This window comes from Cupressus sempervirens, chromosome 1 (assembly GCF_028749045.1).
Source record: "Cupressus sempervirens isolate cs-2001-9-10 chromosome 1, ASM2874904v1, whole genome shotgun sequence".
Classification (NCBI taxonomy): Eukaryota; Viridiplantae; Streptophyta; class Pinopsida; order Cupressales; family Cupressaceae; genus Cupressus; species Cupressus sempervirens.
In genome coordinates this window covers 248597869-248609914 of record NC_143118.1, presented here as the reverse complement: position 1 = coordinate 248609914, position 12046 = coordinate 248597869, and the positions used below count along the sequence as shown (strand labels likewise).

At 29.9% G+C, this 12046-nt stretch overlaps 1 pseudogene across 1 annotated transcript; it reads left to right on the top strand.

The window, feature by feature from the left end:
* Positions 1-7903: 7903 nt before the first annotated feature.
* Positions 7904-10969, top strand: LOC149577090 (alpha pinene synthase, chloroplastic-like; annotated as a pseudogene). Its single transcript, XR_016355109.1, has 10 exons — positions 7904-8141; positions 8253-8317; positions 8538-8607; positions 8719-8966; positions 9064-9161; positions 9318-9410; positions 9549-9763; positions 9847-9985; positions 10196-10444; positions 10567-10969. The product of XR_016355109.1 is annotated as an alpha pinene synthase, chloroplastic-like (transcript).
* Positions 10970-12046: the final 1077 nt, after the last annotated feature.

Here is a 12046-nt window from a genome sequence, read left to right as displayed (position 1 = left end):
AACAAATTATCAAATTAGTAGTGCAAAGATTCTCCTAGATTTCACAAATCAAAGAAATAAGAGGAAAATGATGAGAAATCTGAAAGGGTGGTTCATTAGACTTCCCAATCAAACAATATTTTACTTGAAATCCTAATAAATAACATTGCTGCTATCACAAAAGGGAGTGAAAACATGCTACTTGTAACCCAATTCATCTACTAATTTTAACTTTTCACCTTCTATTACAAATATGGGATTTATATAGCCTATAAGATAATTGTATATATGGAATTTATATAGCCTATAAGATAATTAGTGCTCTCTCTCTCTCTCTCTCTCTCTCTCTCTCTCTCTCTCTCTCTCTCTCTCTCTCTCTCTCTCTCTCTCTCTCTCTCTCTCACACACACACACACACACACACACGTACACACATGAAATTTTTAGCACACAGATCTACAATCTTTAATAGTTATAGGCACTCCATCATATGAAACTTCTACTCAACAAAACGTTAAAAAATATGGAAACAAAGACTCAGATGCTTGACATATCAATATTAACTTCATAGTTTTTACTACAAACAACTTAAACAAAAATGCTTACTAGAAAAAAGAAATATGACATTGCTTGCTTGAAGCTTCAAGTTATTATGGAATTTCTATTAAGGAAGCTGGATTTCTTAATTTTTAGTTAATACGTCTCCTCCAAGATGCTCAAGCATCAAATATTTGTGTCCTTTCCTGGATGGATCTACATGATGTGGAGTAGGGATAATTCCTTCTATACTTTCTTTTAATGAACAAATTATCAGATTAGTAGTGCAAAGATTCCCTTAGGAAAATTGATTTGATGAAACCCTTGCCAAATAAATTATGTGATAAGAAAAGTTGCAAATTTCTACCACTTAGCGATACACTCGAAAGGACCAAAGTTTTAATCCCAAGCAAGTCTGCTAGTCCAAAAATGAAGGAAGCAACTCAAACCTATCAAACATCTGCAATGGCAACTCAAAATGCAAACCATTTGAGAAATTTCATATAAATATAAATTCCTTCCAAATGTGGACACCAAATCTCCAATGCCAACTAAAAGTGCAAACATAAACAACCATATAAGGGGATTGATCGATGGGAAATGCTAGCTCTTACCTCAAATGGCTCTTGTGATGCAAATTGCATCCAACCAGCTCCTTTGGCCAAAAAAGAAAATTTGGTGACATTTTTTTTCTTTTTTTCTTATGAACCTAATTTGGACAAAATTTTGACCAAATCGGGCAAAAAAACCAAAAAACAAAGAAATCATAGGCCAATATGGCCTTTGGTCGAAAAAATTGGTAGAAAAATAAGGGAAAATGTACTAGTGTATAAAATTATATAGTTAATTAAAACAAAAAAATACAAAGTGAAATGTCTTTTTTCTATAGTTTTCCCCTTTTACATTTATAAAAGAAAATGAAAAGATATAACTCAAAAGTCAAAAGTGGCAATGTCAACAATCTCTTTACATTAAGAAAATTTCCACATATTTATTAGCATCACAGGAATTCGTTATATTAACCAAGGTGTCTAACTTGTATTTTACGATTTTATTAAATTCAAACCTCTCATATTAAAAAGTGGTATTGAATATCATTATAATTATTCTCCTATTAATTGAAATTGACAAGTTTTTGTTTCCACAAAAGTTTGAAAAATAAATAGAACACTAAATATTATGTAGTGAAAAAAGCATTAACATGCACATAATTCATTTTATAGAGTCGTTACCAAGAGAACCAAGGTGAAATTAAAAGTCAATATAAATTACACTAAAAACAACCAACATATTTCATTATATGCACATATTTAAGTTCAAAATTAAAATAAACATATAGGGGTTAAGTTGGTTTGGTTAGCTTTTAGGTTTTCATGTTGAATATTCAAGTTCAAATTATTTGGGTGAAATTGTAGAGCCAATTTTGTGTTATGGTTTCTTATAGTTTGACAATCAAAATGAATGTTATTAAATACAACTAAGTGGTTCCTAAATCTAAACTCTATATTTGACTATAGAATTGCATTTAGTTGAGAATAATAAAATGGATTCTTTAGAAAGTTCAATTACATTTTTTTAGAGCTGCTAAATTTTTACAATCTATTATTATATTAGACAAGTTTCTAGATTTAAGTGTGTAAATTTGTTTTCCAACAACAAATTGAATCACACTACATGATCTATCATAGCTAACGAAGAAAAGAGTGATAGATTGCAAAACTGAAAAGCAATGAAACAAGTGCCACATAGTGGCTTAGTATTTGCCTTAAATAATTTTAATTTGTAAATTTAAATATAATTTAATTATATATTTAATAAAGTATGAGATGTATTATTTTTAAACTGCTACAATATTTTATAATAGATTTTGTAAATTGTATTGATAAATTAATTATATTAAAAATTAAATTTATTTATGATTATTTAATAAAATATTATAATAATCTTAATTTTATTTTAATGTGTTAAGTTATAAATATAAAATTTTATATATTAAAAAACATAATCAAAATTTTAATTTAAATAACTACAAACATTAAGAAAGCAAAATATGCAAAAAACTAAAAAATTTAATCTATTAATAATTTAACATATAAAAAATGTTGTTTCTATATGTTAATTTTCTTAAATATCATAAATGTTGTTCTATCTATAAAAAGTGGCTAAAATTTTTGGGAAACATTGTGGTTCCTAAAAATTTGTGTATAAGACTTCAATATGAGTACTATTAATCACTAGGTATGAAATAATGATTACAATAGTACTATGCCTATGTCAAGTACTAAAAATGATAGAAGTGAAAGGATGAAAGAGAAGGGAGACAAACAAAAATCAAATTTGACAAGATCTCCCACCTAACCATGATGAAAAATCATCTTACTTGATTTTTACACTAACAAATTGAGAAACTTGTATAACATACTTTATTTAATTTATCCATCAAAAAATAATAGGCATATTTTAAAATAACGAAATCTCAATTATATAAAACCAAACTCTTATTAAATCAATAAAAAAATAATAATACATTGCATGTCATCTTTGAATGCTCAAGGCTTTGTACCTCCTTTTATGAATGCACAAAGCTTTCAATAATATGACAAAACCTATGTTGTCGAAAAGCAATTGTACATATAGACCAAATAAATAAAATAAAATATAAACCACATAAATGTGCACCAAATAAATAAAATAGAATATAAACCATGTAAACATGCCTATTTCTTTTGAACATATATGTATCATATAAATATTTTTATTAAATATATGGGACCTCAAAACTATGTCTAAAAGTGATGTGCCTGTTTAACTCATCAGTATGTTAAAATATATAATCATACTTTATTTGCTTTGACCATTTTATGCATATAAATTAATAATGAAAGATTTTTAATGATGTCCACCAATTTATAAGTCCAAGGGACCTACATAAAAGTCCTAGTCAGTCTGATGTAATTTCTCCAACCTATCTCTTTTGTTGTAAATGGTGTTGTTTGTGGGGATGGCGCAAGATTATCTGTGAGTCTGACTCCTAAGTGGTGGTGAACTTGCTTTCCTTGCAGGAGCTTGAGAATATAAGTTAGCAACTAGCTACTATTGTTAATTAGATTCTTCTCTTTTGTACCTCTCTTGAGTTCATTAGGTTTACTTACATTCCTCGTGAATGGATTAGAGTTGTTGATTGTTTGGCCAAATGGGCTTATGGTCATTATGCTCCGTGCTGAAATATAATGGATAGCAAGCAACTACCCTTTAAGATGGTGCAAGGATTTGATTAACTTGTTGCTCAGCATAGAGCTCCTTGCATATTATCAAATTAGTAGTGCAAAGATTCCCTTAGATTTCACAAATCAAAGAAATAAGAAGAAAATGATGAGAAATCTAAAAGGGTGGTTCATTAGACTTCACCATCAAACAATCTTTTACTTGAAATCCTAATAAATAACACCACTGCTATCACAAAAGGGAGTGAAAACATGCTACTTGTAACCCAATTCATCTAGTAATTTTAGCTTTTCACCTTCTATCATAAATATGGAATTTATATAGCCTATAAGATAATTGTCTATATGGAATTTATATAGTCTATAAGATAATTAGTGCTCTCTCTCTCTCTCTCTCTCTCTCTCTCTCACACACACACACACACACACACACACACACACACACACACATGAAATTTCTTAGCACACAACTCTACAATCTTTAATAGTTATAGGCACTCTATCATATGAAACTTCTACTCAACAAAACATTAAAAATTTTGGAACTAAAGACTCAGATTCCTGACATGTCAATATTAACTTCACAGTTTTTACCACAAACAACTTAAACAAAAATGCTCACTAGAAAAAAGAAATATGACATTGCTTTCTTGAAGCTTCAAGTTATTATGAAATAGCTATTAAGGAAGTTGGATTTCTTAAATATTGGTTAATACGTCTCCTCCAAGATACTCAAGCATCATATATTTGTGTCCTTTCCTAGATGGATCTACATGATGTGGAGTAGGGATAATGCCTTCTATACTTTCTTTTAATGAACAAATGATTAGATTAGTAGTGCAAAGATTCCCTTAGGAAAATTGATTTGATGAAACCCTTGCCAAATAAATTATGCGATAAGAAAAGTTGCAGATTTCTACCACTTAGCAATATAGTCGAAAGGGCCAAAGTTTTAATCCCAAGCAAGTCTTCTAGTCGAACAATGAAGGAAGCAACTCAAACCTATCAAACATCTGCAATGGCAACTCAAAATGCAAACCATTTGAGAAATTTCATATAAATATAAATTCCTTCCAAATGTGGACACCAAATCTCTAATGGCAACTAAAAGTATAAACATAAACAACCATATAAGGGGATTGATCGATGGGAAATGCTAGCTCTTACCTCAAATGGCTCCTATGCATGTAGACCGCATCCAACCGGCTCCTCTGGCCAAAAATTTGATGCCATTTTTTTATTTTTTGCTTACGACCCTGATTTGGTCAAAATTTTGGCCAAATTGGAAACCCTAATTTGGTCAAAATTTTGACCAATTCAGGCAAAAACCCAAAAAACAAAGAAATCATACGCCAATATGGCCTTTGGTCAAAAAAATTGGTAGAAAAATAAGGGGAAATGCACTAGTGTATAAAATTATATAGTTAATTAAAACAATGAAATACAAAGTGAAATGTCTTTTTTCTATAATTTTCCCCTTTTACATTTATAAAAGAAAATGAAAAGATATAACTCAAAAGTCAAAAGTGGCAAAGTCGACAATCTCTTTACATTAAGAAAATTGCCACATATTTATTAGCATCATGAGGAATTCATTATATTAACCAAGGTGTCTAACTCGTATTTCACGATTTTATTAAATTTAAACCTGTCATATTAAAAAGTGGTATTTAATATCATTATAATTATTCTCCTATTAATTAAAATTGACAAGTTTTTGTTTCCACAAAAGTTTCAAAAATAAATAGAACACTACATATTATTTAGTGAAAAAAGCATTAACATACACATAATTCATTTTATAGAGTCGTTACCAAGAGAACTATGCTGAAATTAAAAGTCAATATAAATTACACTAAAAACAACGAACATATTTCATTATATGCACATATTTAAGTTCAAAGTCAAAATAAACAGATAGGGGTTAAGTTGGTTTGGTTAGCTTTTAAGTTTTCATGTTGGATATTCAAGTTCAAACTATTTGGGAGAAATTGTGGAGCCAAGTTTGTGTTATGATTTCTTATAGTTTGACAATAAAAATGAATGTTATTAAGAATAGTTAAGTGGTTCCTAAATCTAACCTCTATATTTGACTATTGAATTGCATTTAGTTGAGAATAATAAAATGGACTCTTTAGAAAGTTCAACTACTTTTTTTTAGAGCTACTAAATTTTTACAATCTATTATAATATTAGACAAGTTTCTAGATTTGAGTGTGTAAATTTGTTTTCCAACAACGATTTGAATCACACTACATGATCTATCATAGCTAACGAAGAAAATAGTGATAGATTGCAAAACTGATAACCAATGAAACAAGCGCCACATAGTTGCTTAGTACTTGCCTTAAATAATTTTAATTTGTAAATTTAATTATAATTAAATAATATTTTTAATAAAGTATTATATGTATTATTTTTTAACTGTTACAATATTTTATAACAGATTTTGTAAATTGTATTGATAAATTAATTATATTAAAAATTAAATTTATTTATGATTATTTAATAAATTATTATAATAATCTTAATTTGATTTTAATGTGTTAAGTTATAAATAATTTTTTTTATAAATTAAAAAACATAATCAAAATTTTAATTGAAATAACTACAAACATTAAAAAAGAAAAATATGCATAAAACTAAAAAATTTAATCTATTAATAATTTAACATATAACATTCTTTCTATATGTTAATTTTCTTAATTATCGTAAATGTTTTTCTATCTGTAAAAAGTGGCTAAAATTTTGGGGAGACATTGTAGTTCCCGAAAATTCGTGTATAAGACTCCAATGTGAGTACTATTAATCACTAGTTATGAAATAGTGATTACAATAGTACTACAAATGAAAGAAGTGAAAAGATGAAAGAAAAAGGAAATGAACAAAAATCAAATTTGACAAGATCTCCCACCTAACCATGATTGACTTTATTTTTACACTAACAAATTGAGAAACTTGTATAACATACTTTATTTAATTTATCCATCAAAAACTAATAGGCATATTTTAAAGTAATGAAATCTCAATTATATAAAACCAAACTCTTATTAAATCAAGAAAAAACAAAATACGCTGCACGTCATCTTCGAAAGTTCGAGGCTTTATTCCTCCTTTTAGGATTGCACAAAACTTTCAACAAAATGACAAAACCTATGTTGTCGAAAAGCAATTGTACAAATAGACCAAATAAATAAAATAGAATATAAACCATATAAACGTGCACCAAGTAAATGTGCATGTATCTTTTGAACATATATGTACCGTATAAAGCTTTTTATTAAATACATGGCACCTCAAAACTATGTCTGGAAGTGATGTGCTGGTTTAACTCATCGGTATGTCAAAATATATAATCATGCTTTATTTGCTCTGCCCATTTTGTGCATGTAAATGAATATTGAAAGGTTTTTACTGATGTCCACCAAGCTATAACTCTAAGGGACCTACATAAAACTCCTAGTCAGTTTAATGTGATTTCTCTAGCTTGTCTCTTTTGTTGTGAAGAGTGTTGTTCGGGGGAATGGTCCAAGATTATCTGTGAGTCCGACTCCCAAGTGGTGGTGAACTTGCTTTCTTTGTAGAAGCTTGAGGATGTTAGTTGGCAGCTGGTCACTGTTGTTAATCAAAGTCTTCTCTTTTGTACCTCTCTTGAGTTCATTAAGTTTACTTACATTCATCGTGAATGGATCAGAGCAGATGATTGTTTGACCAAATGGGCTTCTGGTCATGCTCTGTGCTAAAATATTATGGATAGGGGGCAACTTCCCTTTAAGATGGTGCAAGGATTTGATGAACTTGTTGTTCAGGTAGAGCTCCTTGTTGAGCTCTCCTTGTTGTAATCCTTTCTATCTTAATAAATATTTACCCCTCTTTTTCCAAAGAAAAAAGACAGTTAGATCAGCAATGTAAATATTTAAAATATATATGTATGGAATTTCTGAGATGAAATCTTTAGAACTCTCGATTTAATATAGCCTGCGCAAAATAAAAAGTTACAACTCATGGTAAAAGGTGAGATCCTCATTTTGTACAACTTTCTATTCCTGCCTATAAAAAGTGCGGCAAACAAGCGTTCTTTGTATCCTCCTTTTCTTCAACTTAGAAGCCATTTCTCCGTGTGAAAAGGCAGGAAACAAATTAGTGTGTTCTTTGATTTTGCAATGACTCTTTCATCCAATTTCTACCTCAAATCAAAGTCTTCCCAATCCAACAATGTCAGTGCTGGTGTTAATGGAAAAGCAGGGCTGCCATTAAAGCAAATGAGAATAAAGGTGTTCATGTCAAACCCGTTAATAGTTAACCAGGCCCAAACTGAACTCCCAAACTCATTAATAGTTAATCAGGCCCAAACTGAAGTCCCAAATCAGCGCATAGGAAATCATCATCCCAATTTGTGGGGTGATGATTTCATTCAGTCCCTCCCAAACCATCCTTACCAGTCAAGATCACATTTTCTTCTTCTTCTTTTAACTCTTTTAACTCTGTTTTTTTGTATACTTCGTCTCACAGTTTTGTTTTGGCATTTAAAACAGGGCACCCACTATGCTGAACGTTGTGGGAAACTTATTAGCAAGGTAAAAGACATGTTCAACCATGAAAAAGATGTTTCCCAACTTCTTTCCTTGGTTGATAGTATTGAACGCCTTGGAATAGATTGACATTTTCAAGAAGAAATAAAACAAGCCCTTGATTTGGTTTACAGGTTTGTTTCTATTCTCCTTATTACAGCAAGCCCATCAATAAGATTACTGTTATTATTACAAGTACATAACATTTTATAATGCAATTCAACAGGAATTGGATCTCAACACCACGGCCTTGGGTTTCCAGATTCTTAGGCTTCATAGATACTCTGTTTCTCCAGGTATTTATTAGAAACATCTCTCTGTTTATGTTTTTGTTAAAAACTAATATCAAATGTTTTAAAATGTTTAGTTATATCTGATCTGATATAGTTCACTTGATATAATGGTAGGGGTGTTGGGGGCGTTTAGAACAGAAAATGGACACTTCTTCTGTTCCATCGCTGAGTCAGAGGAGGAGAAAATCAAGAGTATTCTGAATTTGTGCAGAGCTTCATATATTTAAATGAAGCTCTGTACAAATTCAGAATACTCTTGATTTTCAGGAGAGAAAATTTTGGATGAGGCAAAACAATTCTCTACTTCATATTTAAATGAAGCTCTGCAGAAGAAAGGGATAAACTCCAGCCTTTTACATGAGGTAAATTATTGTTAAATTCAGATAAAGATACAAGTGTATACCGGTAAACTTATAATTTATTAGCTCTAATGCGATAATTTTATATATATATGCGCAGATATCAGTGAATCTGAGGTACCCATGGTATACACTTCTGCCCAGATTGGAAACAAGGAAATAAATTGAAATCTACAGCGAAAACAATGAATGGGCCAGGTACTCGTCTGCTCCACTCCCTTCCTTCCATCTCCTTAGAGGTTTTACGGATAACAGCCAAAGGCTGCAAAACAATTCAATAGGTTTGCAATTCTATTTCACTTTTAACTCTAGAATATATATTACTCAATAATTTTAGTGTCTATTTGTTTTCAGGTTGGAGGATAATTAGAAGCTTCTATCACTGGCAAAAATGGACTTCAATATGATCCAGTCATTGCATCAACAAGAGCTTAAAGCTTTTTTGAGGTCAGTTCTATTTTGTATGTTATGTTTATAACACATTCAAGTTTATTTTACTTTTTTCAAAGAAGAATGTTTTTATTATATTTGAGTTATTGAGGTTTTAATTAACGTATGTGTTTTCAATTGGACGTGACATTTTAGATGGTGGATGGAGTCTGGTTTGTCTAATGTAAACTTTGCTCGCCATCGACATGTAGAATTTTTTTTATGGCATGTGCAATTTGTGAGGATGAGAAGTATTCTGCATTTAGATCGAGCCTTGCCAAGTCTTATGTACTTGCAACATATTTGGATGATATATATGACACATATGGAACAGTTGATGAACTAGAACTCCTCACACAAGCAATTAAGAAGTAAGTGATAAATCAAAACTCATGCCTTTGTAACTAACAATACCTGGTGTAAGATTGTAACAAAAGGCTATTGTATTGTTTAGGTGGGATCCAACATCTATAGACCAGCTCCCTGAATATATGAAAATCATGTACATGGTTTTATATAATGGTATCAATGAAATGGATGAAGAAGCTCAAAAGTTTCAAGGTCGAGAGACTCTCTCACATGCTAAAGATGCGGTATGAATATATATTTTTCATTATTTTTTAATAAAAATAAGATGTATTTCATAAAATAAATGGCTTATTTACTTTAACGATCTCATAGGTAAATGTAGTTCATCGCCAAATTTGTTTCCTCTCATTTTCTCATGTTTTGGTAGTAGTTGGGTTTTCCAATAACTCAATCAACTTTTTTATTTGACTCAAATTTATTGCTTGTTTATACAGTGGGAAACTTATATAGATGCTATGTTGCAAGAAGCTAAGTGGAATGCTACAAAACACATACCAACTCTGGCAAAATACATAGAGAATGGAACAATTAGTTCAGGAAAATGCCCAACCACGTTGCAGGGCATATTAACTGTAGATGGGATTGTTCAAGAAGATATCTTTCATAAAATTGATTATCCATCAAGGTTTGATAATCTTGGAGGGTTTAGCCTTTGAGTAAGAGGAGACATCAAATCTTTTAAGGTGTGTATTCATATTATATTTGATATTCTATTTATATGCATACAAAATAAAAACATGAGTTAAATGTAATCATTAGTTATTCATTTTTAAAAAAAAATGAATTTCAATCATTGGTTTTGAAGGGTGAGGTGGATCGAGGAGAAACAAATTCACCCATAGTGAGCTACATGAAAGGTAATCTAGGATCCATTGAAGAAGATGCCTTAAATTATCTTGAGAACTTATTGGATGAAAGACACAAAGAATTAAATTGGGAGTTTCTAAAATGGATGGTATTCCAACTTCTAGCAAGGATTATTCCTATGATGTTGCAAGGGGTTACCTATAGTTCTACAATGAGAGAGATGGGTTTAGTTTCGCCTATCAAGATATACGAGATCATGTAAATCAAATCCTAATAGAACCTGTATCTATGTAAAATTCTCAATGTAGTGAACCAATGTCTACGATCACATAGGTCTCTCTTTGCTTGACTAAGAGACATTTATTATTATCAATAATAAATGAATGGGTGTTTCTTTCTAATGACTCTATATTATATTCCTGGCATGATCTATTTCTTCATGGTGAATATGAATTTTAAAACATCTTTAAAATGAAGAAAATAAATGTTTGTTGTTTAGAATAAATGCTATTATTCTTACTAAAAATGGTATTTTGTGCAAATTACTATTATTTTTTATGTTAGAATATTAAAGACATCTAATATATATTCATTTCAATAACAAATAGTGTGGTGTAACATTCGATAAATTATAATTACATTGTGTACACCTTATTAGTACAAAAATAAGATCTTGATGCATAAATCAAAGATGATTTCAAAAATTATCCATACAAACAAGTATATATTAACTTTAATTAAATTAATGGTGAAGAAGACTGGTGGGATTTTAAAATGTCTTGAGTCAAATAGAAGGGACTAAGGAACTCGTCTTTGGGCTTAAATAACTTTTTAATTCCAAGAATTAAATAAAAATGAATCAGAAACTTATATGCTATATGTATGGGACATTTTGTCTTGATCCTTTACCATCATACGTTAACTTCAAAATGAAGAATATAGGTGCTTATTACATAGACTAATGGTAATATAACTCTTATTGAATTTATATCAAATAGAAAAGTACTTTTATGGGCTTTGTTAAAATACCATTTATATGTAGCAGTGGTGGAATGAGACTCAGGTTTTGGGTCTAAACTTTTTTTCCTAATAATAAAAATAAAAAATATTAAAAGCAACTTGTTAGCATGAAATAAAAATTGCTTTGGTAACATATTTGAGTCCAAACTAAAAATTGAACAAGAATTGGAAGACTTGAATAAATATGTGATTGCAAATTGTATGGATGTTGAACTATATTTAACTAAAAATTGATTATAAAGGCCTATTGCCAAAAGGAAAAATATTTTGGTGTCAAAATCCTAGGGAAACACTTTGAAAAGATTTTGAACAACTTCGAATATCAAATATTACCCACCAATAGATTTTTTTACAAAATATACCTAACATAATATTAGAGAATCAAACTAAGGTGCTAACATCTAGATTAAATTCTAAATCTTGAATTGAGTTGGCAATCGATCAAATTACATCTTGAT